Consider the following 13,070-nt stretch of genomic DNA (forward strand, 5'->3'; position numbering starts at 1 on the left):
TTCAACAAGGAAAATGGATCTCAGTTGTGACTTCAGGAGGAGGTTATTGGTTTAACCGCTCAATAGCGAGAAAAAGAAAACTCTAGCTGCTGCCTTGCCAAAAAAAAAAAGAGAATCCAAACCCAGTGTGACATGAGCCTGGAGATACACACTGAAGTCACACTACAGGGTTCCAGTTAGTAGCCATGTTAATAAACACCCAAACACAAAAACAAAATAAAACAGTTTACTTAGAGGAGACAAAGTAAGATCAAACATCCTCATCCTCACAGGGCAGCTATGCAGGGGCACACACAGGCTCCAGCCTCCTTTTCCTGGCACACAGAACCTGTGGGCAGTGATACGAACATAGTTACACAGAGCTGAAAGGATGTGCTGACTAAGGGTCGGGTCATATAACATGGTCATATAACTAAGGATCGGGTCGTGTCTCCTCTTCATGGGCTTGAATGGTAAGGGTGAGCTTATAATGCAAGCCTTCAGAAGGACCAAGAAACACTCAGTCTAGCTGTGGTACAGCATCCTCTGTCAGAAACATTGAAGCTCTTGGCATGTTAGTGGGGGAGCTGAGGAAATGAAAGCAGTGAAGGCCTCTCAGTGTCCTCACCCACTGCAGTGGGCAGGGGCTTAAAATCCCCAACATACCTGTTTCAATTGCAACTCACAATAAATAGCTCACTGTCAGCGCAGTAAAGGAGAGATGAGGAAAGCATCAACAAGACATTCTCTTTAGGGGAATAGCTGGAGGATGGCAGACAGGAGCACAGGACGCCTGCTGTTGCTGTCCCTCCACCAGCTCTAGGACATGCTTTCCCATCCCCAGCAGGATGACCCCTCTCCCACATAGCTATCCTAGCAGCCAAGAGGCTAGGCCAGGAAAACTCATACAGGCTGGACATGACGCCATGCCTCTGGCAATAGGAAGAGCTTGCTGCAAGCCACGTCTGTCTTCATCCTTCTACAGAAGCTTGAGCCACCTCTTCCACACACCTTCTGAGCCCTACTGCGACCAGCTGAGAGAAATAAATCTATTGCTGTTTTAGTTAATTTTAAACCAGTGAAAGCTGATTATTGCTTAGCAAGCCTAATCCGTGCCTGCTTTCTAAGTACAAAGGGAAAAGCATGTATGGTTTTCTTTATATACCGAAGCAGAGCAGACTAGGAAGAGAATCAATTTAGGAATTATAAATCAGAGGACTTGATGAGAGCTGTTCAGTTTGATCCTTTTTCTTTCAAACCTAACCCTGCAGCCAGGAGTTGAAATTCTGCTGCAGTAAAGCTCTCAGCGCGCTGTGGTCAGCTGTGAGCTATCAACACTCCTGTCCTGCAGGTTCACTCACACGTAAAAAACAAATATTCCTGCATGTCAGGAGCAGTAAATCTCAAAAGCACCAGCAGGCAGTGAGAACTCATGGAAACTTAGGTGCCCACGGCAGCTGGAACAGCGCTTTGGCGGCACATGCCATGCTGACTGCATCGAACCGTGGGCAACACGTGTACGTTGACACCAAATCCTCTTTCTTCACATTTAGGTGCATTAACTGTTTGAGTAAGGGCTTCCTCCCACATACCTATGTTCTGTCTCCCTTAATGCATGGCATTCTGCCACCCAGAGAGCAAAATACGTTCACCTTCTTCTTCGGGTCACAGAACAACTCCAGCCACGCTTGAAGCTAAGCAGTCTCCCAGCTGCCACCACTTGAGTCTCACGTCAGTTGAAGCTGATTTAAAGGCAGCAGACATCAAAGTCATGTCAAACAAAACTGATCCATTCCTCCTGCAAAACTCACATGGGGAAAGGCAAGGGCAGGCAATAACAGCACACAGATCTTCTAAAAGAGTTTGGTGTGAGGAGCGGAGCTGTACTGAATTGAAAGCAATGCAAGGAGGCTGCTAGGTTGCCCACATCCCTTGGACAGAGGGGAAGGAAGCAGGCTCATCTGCAACCATTCCTTGTCTTGAACCTCTGGCAATAGAGCCAGACAGAAAAGAGCAATACCTGCACTCTGATTCCCCTTCTCGCTTTCTGCAGATGGCAAATACTCAGATTTTCAGACTGCTTTTATGCCTCCCCATGCTTCATCACCACAAATGTTTGCAGGACACGCAGTGCTTCTCTGTTTGACCTGTTCTGAGCTGTCTCTTCCTTAGACCCAGATCTTCCCTTCAGCCTCTTCTGCTTTGTAGCCTTTGCTTTTCTATTCACATGGCTTGCTGGGAGTTTCACCTCCCTGCGGTGGTGAAACCTGACAGTTTTAACCTAAAGCCAGAGCTTCCCTATTGCCTTTGTAATGAGAAAACAGATCTCTGCTCTCCTGCTCAGGGTTTTCACTATAGATGCATACCAGCTAAACTTGGCCCACCTCTAAAAGGTTGAATGACAATCTTAAATACCTGAGTCCTTTCAAGTTCAATCTATAATACAATTCTTAAATAGCATGAGTACTAGCAGAACGGCACCGACATGACTTCATAGGTCTATCTATATAATCTCAAAATGAAATTGCTTCTATTAATCCTGCAGGGCTTAAAATCAGTTTCTGATACAGATTGAACAGAGTTAATGGAAACAGCTGCACTCAGTCCTGATGCCTCATTCTATGGGATGGACACCTTTTCTGGTACAGGCAAGGACGACATGAGTAGCTCTTTGATAAGCATCATCCAGGCTTGTCTGCAAGCAGCTCGGTATCATTCAGTTTGTTGCAAAAAGCCACAGAGAGCTTCTTGCAGGCTTGCAAACTAAAACAGTGATTCTGATGAGCATGAAATAATGAGCATCTGGGGCTTGATGACATACAGTGACAGCAGAAAAACTGCAGATGAATGTCATCATCAGTAACAAGATGTTATAAATGTTCATAAGCTTCTAAGTGCTTTCTTTCAGGGTAGTTATATGCCAGAGTAGCACTAATTTTCCACTGAGAGCCTTGCTCCCCTACAGACATCAGCATCTCCTAATCATCTTCAGTGCAGTTGCTTTATCCTTATTAGCAGGGCCCACAAAATTGTTTGCAGAGGAGCAGGCTGGTCAGGTTATCTGGCAGCCTTAAAGCTGTCTCCTTCTGACAAATACCACATGTTCTGCTCTAGCAAGGGGCTAAGCCTTTCTTGGAACAGTAAAACAAGCCTAGCGGTAAATAAAGCTGAAGCCAGATCCAATTAATATATCCAAAGGGAAGCTGGTAATATCAGGCAGGCAGGTGAGTTTGAAACCTGGATTTCCACAAAATAATACTGACAGCAGCTGCAGATCAGTTCTGTTACCTGCTGTACAGCCCCATGTGCACTGTACAAGTGGCCTTGTTTTTGGTTGAGAGAAAAGGTGTGATCTTAGTTGATATCATCTGAGGCAAGATAACTAATGCAAGCTAGGTGAGAGAGCAAGCCAGCTGTATTTTTAACAAGAGCTAACAGTATGCAACAACTGACTGGCACCACACAGTGCTTAGTCCACTGTGACTCGTACACCAAAAGTGCAAACAGCCCTTCTTCATAGGATATGAACTATCACACACAAATAACATCTTTTTTCTCCAGCCAAATGTCTGTCCATAAAGTCAGAGGGCAGGAAGCACGTCCTTCCCCTTGGGTAAATCTAACTAAAGACATGGAACATCCATTGCCACGTAACTTTTTTGTGGAACCATTTCCTATGGCAAATGTACATTTGCAGAAGGCCATCCTGTGACAGACCCCACGAAAAATTGCTTGGGGGAGAAAACACTTCTGTCTTGTGATTTCTTGCCCTTTTCCCGTTGGCTTTCCATGGGTATGACTGAATTTTAACCTGACTGATTGCAAGGAGAAAATAAGCTCATTCATTCTCAGTACACTCACATTTAAACAGTGTTATATGTGTTCCCAGAGACCCTTAGCAGCAATGGCAGCCTCCAGTGCAAGAATGCCTAATCACAGTTAGGGAAAATTATAGAGCAATAACAAGCCATGTACTTTGGCCACAGTTCCTGAAGTCAGTGAATATTTGTTTACATCCTCAACGATATCTGACAGCAAAGGAACTGTTCAGATGGTTTAATAAGATGTTATGCACAGAGTCAAAAAGCTAAGGTCCTACTTTCAGCACCAAAAGCCTGAGGATCAGAAGCCAAATCCTTTCCCTTACTGTCAGCTCAGAGGCCAGCACAAGCACGACTGAGCACTGACAGTGCCTGCAGGACTTCCTCAGCCAAGGACTGCAGCCTTGCCCTAAAAGATGCCCCGTTCCACTTTCAACCTTCATTAAAGCTAACCAGGCTGAGCTGTCAGCATGACTCAGCAGCAGCCACATCCAGTGTTCACATTTAGCTTCTGAATCTTCTACAGAGTTTACCACTACATTACAGGTCTCTCTTAAGATACTTACTGAAAACAAGACACTAAGTGCAGTGTGTGCATTACATCTACATCCATAACACAAATTCAGTTCTTCAGTTCAATCTGAGGACTGAAATAAAATGCAAACTTGGTGTGTCTATAAATTTTACAATCTTCCCTCCCTACATTTTTCAAAGCAAAGCAGATTATCACTGGGATTTTCTGTTATTTGAGCTTGTCTTCTATCACTTCTTGACAGATTTGTATCCTCTTACCTTTGGAATGTAAAAAGTGTGTATTAAAGAAGCTATCATGTGGAATAGCTGGTATTCTTGTAAGCTTAAGGAAAGTTTTGTTAATAGATTACAGTCCAGAAAGTTAATTTCAGGAGGCAAGATGAGGGTTATTCATTAAACTTCCCTTACCGGTAAAACCCATGCACAAATAAAGCACAAGCGGTTTTGGAAGTATTTCTGTCTTCAAATAGGTTTGTCTAGGAAAGAATCAAGTTTTTCCGGAGGCAAAGTGATGCATCAAAATCTGAAAAGACATTTATTTAGCACAGAAAGATTGTCAGCTGTACATAGGAGAGTTGTAGCAATTGCAGCAGAGTCAGGCTTTTAACTCCTTTGCAGACACAAGCTCTGTCGAACATGGAAACTCTTTGCACCAGAAACTGAGGCTCCAGTAACAGGTGAGATTCCCTAAAAAGTAGAATTAGTCTCTATGAGCAAGCGAGGGGTTTGCACATACACACGTTTGTCAGTAACAGGAGTCCCTTTCTTTTTGCAAGCTTCACTGTGAATTTATTCTAGAACAATCAAAGAAGAGAAAAGACCCTTCCCCTCAAGCAGGTCCAACTGTTACTCTTTTGACTCCACACTTCCACTGCATTTCCAGGTCTTCCGTTCTGTCATACAGGACAGACAAGATCATAACTGGTGATGCAAAGAGCAAGCAGAAGAGAGAAAATGAAACTCAGGACATCCTCAAACATGTCTCTCGCTTGAGCCTTTCTTCACATAGCACAGAGCAGATAGAACAGGATCCAGCTGACAGCACTTACTCCTCTTGAAGGTCAGCTTTAAAAGAAAGAGCTATTGTGGCTACCTCAAAATCCAGCGAATAATTGTTCTTTTATGGAGGAGGGAGCCTGAGCTCTGGCACGAGGCAGCCTGAAGACACAAGCATGTGCTCACCCAGGGAGCCACCCCCATGGAAATGCACCTCATGCTTCAACGTGAACCTGCCCTGCGCCCAGGGCCCTGCCACTTGCGTTGATGCAGTCCCTGCTCTGCAGAGCCTGGAGAAGAAGGAGCACACATAAAGCTCCCCCATCATGAGAGAGAAAGATGCGTTTACGTGATGAGTCATCTCTCTCGGTACCTCTTCTGTTTGACAACAGAGTTGATCCAGCTAACACTGACTTTCCATGGCAAGATGCCTGATGTGAAGAAATTAAGCTGGCTTTGTTTATGGCTGCTTTGTTTATTAGGTCACAAGGTTCCTGAAGTAATCAAGAACCCATGGGGCTGTTTGAAAACAACTAACATGACAGGCACAAGCACAGGAGAGGAGGCTCCTCTGCAAGTATACACCATCTGAATTTGTTTAACTGAAAGAGGATTTGCAGCAGCAGCAAAGTGGAAAGCACACAGTAACTACGGACAGCTCTGCCAAGTGAAATCTGGACTCAATGACCCAACTATTACCAAGGTCAAAAAATAAGGCTTGTATATGAAACAAACCTGGACCTCTTTATGAGGTGGGGTGGACTTGGAGGAGGGCAGCTAGTGCTATCGCAGAAACTCAGACAGAGTTACTTCGTTTGATTAGAAATCAGATTTTCTGCTTCTGCAGTTCCATTGTATTTAAGATACGATCTGCTATATTGCAAGACTTTCATATACACGCACTGTAACTGAATGGTTTGCATTGCCCTAGGTGGAAGGAATAACCAGATTTCCAGTACTCAGCAACTGAACAACACATGAGAAGGAGAGATGCAAACTAAGCTGTGAACAGGATTGGCTCATAGTTAAAAAAAACATCTAAAGCAAAGATTGGTGTCTCCACCTTCTTTTGCTAAGCGGTAGTTCTAGCATGTCTGCCACCAGACTGAATTGGAAGGGGAGGCTCAATCCGAGGCAGGTTTGTTTGTGGGGAGCTACTATGGAGGCTGAAACAGATGGAGCTGCCTTCTCACAATGCATAGCTATGCTGGAAATTCAGTTGCCATGAGAACATCTAAACCCAATACTATAAATTCATTCAGAAAGGGACTCATCATATTGATGGAGACAGACTAGTCAGTATCTATTAAACACAATGGTCTAGGTGCAGGGTGTTTGGTCAAAAGCTGACAAGGTGTCCCAGAGGAAAGATGACACTAATGATCTTTCATTTCTTAGGCTGTTTTTTAACCTGTCATCAGCCACTGCTGGCAACAGGACACAAGAGGCCAGTATTTTACCCAAGTCAGTAGATAGAAACACACCTTTGCTGTCAGCCCTGAGTTTAAAGTAAGCATGGCCAAGAACCCAAGTATGTGCCAAAGGAAGGCAAACAGCAGAGCTCCTGGCTCCCGAGTGAGCCAGAAAGCAATTTTCTGCATGGAATGCTCTAAGTAATACAGTATCTTTTTTTGTTGCTGTACAAGCAGTAATGAAACCCTTGTGTTTAGGGCATTTTTTGCCTTTTAAACTGTCTCCAAAGAATAAACAGGCCCTGGATTTCACAACATGGAAAAAAGTAAAGCGTATTCCCTTTTAGTGCCATTTCAGTCTAAGGAACACAAGTTTAATTAGAGAAAATTCCTGTCAGAACCAGCTGAGTTACAGTTACACATAATTCATTTTTACTACTTACACCACAACCCATTGTAACAGATAACAATTAACCATGTGAACAAAAACCACCACAGTTTTGTCCTCCTGAACTGAAGGGAGACTGCAGTCACATCAAATTAAATGCTGAAAACTGCTATCAACACTTGGAAAAACATCTGCCATGGTTTAAGGGTGGAAAACTGCTGTACCTATGGCATTTCCTGCTCCAGACTGGGGGAAGGCACAGCAACATTTTTCAGCGTTGTTACCCCCTTGCGCATCCAAAGCCACTAGGTAAAAGGAACAAGCTCTCGAAAGGGCTCAGTGTGAAAACCACCTCACTCCACACCCCCCTGCAGCTGAGATCTATTGATTTTTCCAAACACATTAAGCCCTTCTTGCTGGGGCAGATATGACCAGCTGTACAGGAAGCCACCTGGAAGGCTGTATGTGATCCTAAACACATGTCAGGGAAACACAATACCAACTGTTGGGAAAAGGCAAAGCACGAGGCATGGTCGGTTTCGCCTGTGGTTTTTAGTGGGGTTCTGTTTGGGACATGCTGCCTGCTGCTGTAGGGCAGTGTCTATCCCCACATGTGCTTAACCACTTGAAATCCTCTGTTAGTGTTTTATTACTGCTTGAGGGCAGATGATAGCTGGGGGCCAGCACCTGGGATATGTGCTATTGCAAGCACTTGAATTAGCATCCAGTCCTTTCAGCCAGGAAGGAGGTGGGAACAGGCGCAGCTGCAAAGCCTTTCCAGAGCATATCTGGAAAGGATACACACACCTGGTGAGGCTCTCAAATGCTCCTTTGTGTGTGATCCACAGCCTGCTGCAGGGAAATACATGGCTGCATTCCCTCTGCTTTGTGCATGGAAGGGAGGACGCCCAAAAGCCAGAGATGGCACTGAAATGAGAGAAGGAGTCTGCAGCCCAGCTGGACTGAAGCTGTTCTAGCCTGTGCTGCTGGCACAACATCTCCCTCCCGATGTGAGGGAGCGCATCATCCTGCTGCATCTGCCTAGTGTCTGCCAGCTTTGTGCCACTGAAGAGTTCCTTTATCCAGAGCAGAATTCTCCAACCACGCATTCCTATCCCTGCCCCTTTTTTATAGCCTCTGCAGCAAAATCTAGACCACAACAGACTGCCCCCATGTCGCTTAACGACCAGGCACAACAGAAACTTTGCTGACAGGAAAAAAATAAGCCAACAGGTGAAGTTTTTTAAGCTGTCAATGACCGTTTTCTGCATGGGAAACAATGTGGTAAGAGCAGAACAGAACAAATGAACTTGAAGCCACAGGGCTGAAATGACTGGAAAACAAGAATTCAGTGTTTAGTGATATTTGAAAAACAAGAAGAAATGACTGAAACAAAAGGTTTAAAAGTAGCAGCTTATCTGAATCCTTTCACCTTCTACAAATAATCTCAAATTCAGTTGAAATCCCTAAAATATCACAAGGACAGAGACAGAAGACAGGTAGGGAAGCCCACAGAGATTGCATGGGCTGCCCTCTCACCCCACACACATATGAAGACCTTGCTGGACTTAGGCAGACTATCAGGAAATCACATAAACTTGTTTTTCTCTGCCTTGCCTTACTCTCATGTCACCCCAGAGCCATCTGCTAACACCTGAGGAGCCCACTGGACTTAATGCTAGGGCAAGCTCTGTCCAGAGAGCAAAAGCCTTTTCTTTTCTGGTTGAGTACTGATGTTTACACAGGGACTTTGCTGCACAGAGCTGCAAGCTTATTTCCGGCCCCATTTAGTCTTCTGCAGTTAAAAGGCCTTTACAGCCAATTGTCTCAAGCTCAAGGGAGAGCTCATGCTACAGCCTGGCAAATATGAACTGTCCCATCCAACAAAGCCCCTTCACTAACTCTGACTGCTGCCTGCTTTAGTAAGGGAACAGCACGGGGCAAAGGTAAGCAAGTGGTAAAGTAGCTACGTCATCTTTATCAAAAGGATTGAGTTTGGCATCAAATCCTTTTCAAAGGAAACTCAATCTTTTCAATCTCTATCATGTTTGATTTCAGGTTCAGCATCTGCACATTGCCCAGGGAAATGCTTTGGCTCAGCTGCCTTCAATTTGTCTTCATCACCACCATTAATACTTGTTTTCTCTCTGGAGTTAATGTTGGGGCTATACAGTGGAAGTCCTCCATCCCCTAATGCCATTACAAGGTACAGAACAGCTCACACGTGCCATGCCTCGGAGCTATTTTGAAACTTTATGTCCAGTCAAAGACTTTTTATTGCTTATAGCCCAGCAGCTGTATTTTAACTAAGGAAAAGACCACCTGAAGGGAAAGTGCATGACAAAGGCAGCTGGGAAAAGCTCAGTGCTTGAGGAACTCGGGCTGGTGTGAACACCCTCTAGAGGCAGTTCTGCAGTCCAAGACAGCGCTGTGTGCTGCCCATCTCACACTAACAGCTTTTCTGCTGCTTTGGCAAAAGTGTACCAAATGAAAGGGCAGAGCTTATGCTACCCCTGGAACATGCAGAGCAAGGTATCAAATCACAGTCACCTCTGGAGATCATCCTGTCCAACCCCCTATCAAGACAGGGCCACCTACAGCAGGTTACACATGAACGCAACCAGGTCATTGATAAACAAGTCGAGTAAGACTGGACCCAGTATTGATCCCTGCGGAACACCACTGATTACAGGTGTCCAAATGCATTCTACTCCACTGATCACAACCCTGAGCTCTGGCATTCAGCCAGTTCTCAATCCACCTGTCTACATCTAACCCACATTTCCTAAGCTTAACTACAAGGATGTTATGGGAGGGTTGAAAGCCTTGTTGAAGTTGAGGTAGGTAACATCCACTGCTCTCCCCTCATTGACCCATCCTGCCATGTCATCATAGAAGACTATCAGATTTGCCAATGTTTCCTTGAAAGGTTAACAGTATTTAGCTCAGATGTACAGAAAGGAGCAATTACAATGTTTAGGGGAAAACCTACAGATTTTTACAGTATTTTGGGTTGATCTCTTAGCTCCAGCAGGAGCTGTTCCACTGTCCCATGCTGTTCCTCTCAAAACTGACAAAACATGGTGAAGAAACTATGCTTTTTAAGCCAGAAGCATCTTACAAATTCCAGGCTCAGCACTGCAAGGCACAGCAGCCGGGCACAGGACAGCCAGCAGATGATCTCACTGTGAACAGCTCTCATGGCCAAAGCATTTTATTCCCTTCCTGACACATGCCACTTCTGATGCAAATTTGAGTGACTCCTTCATCACAGGGACAGGAAGGCAGACCTAGGCTACAGCTGAAACCCACCTGTGTTATACTGAAGGTGCATACACAACAGCTTTTTGGAAAAGCCAAGTCTCTGTTGTTCAAACCTAGAGAAGTTACCAAAAAAGATGAGGAGCAGGCTTGACTTACCTCAAGGGAATTTTACTGGAGATGACCCTAAACTGTGCACTTCAGTGCAATTAAGATGTAGCCTCAAGAGCATAATAAAGGCTGCTGGGATTGTGTTCAATTTGGAATTAATCATGTTTTGTCAGAACACCTGGACTTTCACATGACTGCTCATCCTGGACTGCATCACAATGTTAAAACCCATGCAAGTGACAGGGCTACTGCAGTAACATCACTTGCACCAGAACCAGGAGCATGTTTTTACACTGCAATACAAGTATAGTTGGAGGAGGTTACCTGCAAGGGCAGAAGTTAGCACCTCATCTCTCAAGCCTGAGTTTACTGAAGATAACTGGCATCACCCCCAGTTTGTGTGTACAGGGAAGATACACCTCTACTGATGAGTTGAGACCTCAGAGGTCTTTTAAGCTTCTGTTTTACCCAACTTATCTGGAATGCATCTACCTGCAGATGGCAGCCTACAGGTATTTCTCCTCTGCCTTTAGGAGAATGAACACAAGGGTGAATTTTTGAGGTCCAGGGAAGCTCTGAAGCAGCACCTCCACCTCTGGCAGTCAGTACTGTCACCATTTCCCCACTACACAGGAACACTCCCATTTCAAATGCACAAGATGAACTGCAGTGAAGTCAAGCATCTACTCTTGTATCCAAAAAAATCTCCAGTATAAGAGTGTATACCTAAAAAAGTCTCTAGTATTAAGTGTACAGCTGTACAATGATACACCTAGAGGGTCAATTTCTTTCTGGACTTAAAACCTGTAATGGATAATCCAAACTAAAACCCCTCCTGCAAGCTCAGGGTACTGCCTCCAGCTGTTTAATATTAATAAGGTGTTACAACAGGAACACAGGAGCTCCTATTAGGAAATTATATGCAACCTTCTAACAGGAGGACCACTATACAAACATATTTAGATGACTCTTTGCTACTGTGGAAAACGGGGAACAAGAGCAGTCAGCAGTATCACTGCAACTGTGTTACTTAAGTTTTGTTTAGAACACGGCTGGTCTGTGCGTGAGCTGCAGAAGCCCCAGCTACTCCAAACTTCGAACTGAAGAGTGAACACACATTTCAAAGTAGAGCCTTACTCATTCATCCTTGATCTGCATTTCTCTACATCCCATTCAGAGTCAAGAAGCTGAGACATTCAGTTCCTCAGAAGCTTTATTTTCATTCAAGCTACAGAAATAGTCGTACCTTCCAATTTCCCATTATAAGTTCTGCATATTTGCATGGTTCAGGGCGAGATGCACTAGGGGAACTACCCTATACATACAGAGGAAGGCTCAAAAACTAGCTTTTCTTCAAAGAACACCAAACCTTACCTATGAGGTTGGCTCCAATTCCTCAATAACATTAATAGGCACAACATAAGGAAAAAATTAAACTACCTATTGAAAGCAAAACCCAATAATTAGTTACATAAAGTCAAAGAAACCTTTTAGAAATAACAAGTTTTCTACTTTGAAAAAAAAAAATAGAAAAAATAGATGAGTCATTTTTGCTTTATGTACGATATATTCACACACATTTTCAAGTATCATTTTCCCTGTTATACTTACATGGCTAGAGATAAAAAAAAGTGAAAATCCCATAAAGAATATTATGCCAAAGAAGTCACACGCAGCCTGTATCTGGGTTTAGCAACACCTGTAATCCTCCATGGTATCAGTGACCAAAAGAAGCAGTAACTAGACTCAGTGTAATTCTTCCCTTTATTAAATATGTTTTGATAAGGCTTGAAAAGTATCAGTACTTAGAAAAACTGAGATGGGAAAGCACAGGCAGTCACAAACCCCACAAATTCACAGCTAAGCTTGTCACACACTCAGCAGTAGCAGGGAATAATAGTAAATAAAATAAATCTGAGTTACATTTGGTTAGCAGGCAAACTGGTACCAACAGACCGACTCCAGCTAGGATGTGTTTACATTTAAGGCATCACACAAAACAAGAAGTTAATGCTAAAGGCATAACAATCATCATGTGCTCAGCCACAATTCATATTTAGCTCTGGACATCAAAACCTGCTTTATTTCAAGACAGGAAGGCTAGTAGGGCATCCCCTAGTCTTTTAGGAAAGTGCCAGGCAGCCACCAGGCAGGAGCAGAAGCAACCATGGTTTTCATCACAGGGGAAGGAATTTAAGTGCTTATTAAAGGCATTGCTGCAGTGCCTTTGTGGCAGTGCCACCAATCCTGGTGGAATACAAAAACTAAGAGCTGAAAGGCAGAAAGTCTGTTCAAGCAGCTACAGCAACAAATGTCCTGTAAAGAGACCAAGATATAATAAAATCTCCCAGATTTAACAGCTTCTGGAGATTCGAAATGATGGAGAGGACGAGCAGGTGCACTCAACAGCCAGGACTGTTCCACACTGCTGGCTGATACACCCTACACCCCTGCTCTCCAGGTCTAGTTTGAATAGCCAGATATGAAATGTCTCAATGTGAAATATGCAGAAACTATTACCTTACTGGTGATATCATTTTCATTTGTCACTTCATGTCTGTTTCTTGC

This window comes from Psittacula echo (assembly GCF_963264785.1).
Source record: "Psittacula echo genome assembly, chromosome: 1".
NCBI classification, from domain to species: domain Eukaryota; kingdom Metazoa; phylum Chordata; class Aves; order Psittaciformes; family Psittacidae; genus Psittacula; species Psittacula echo.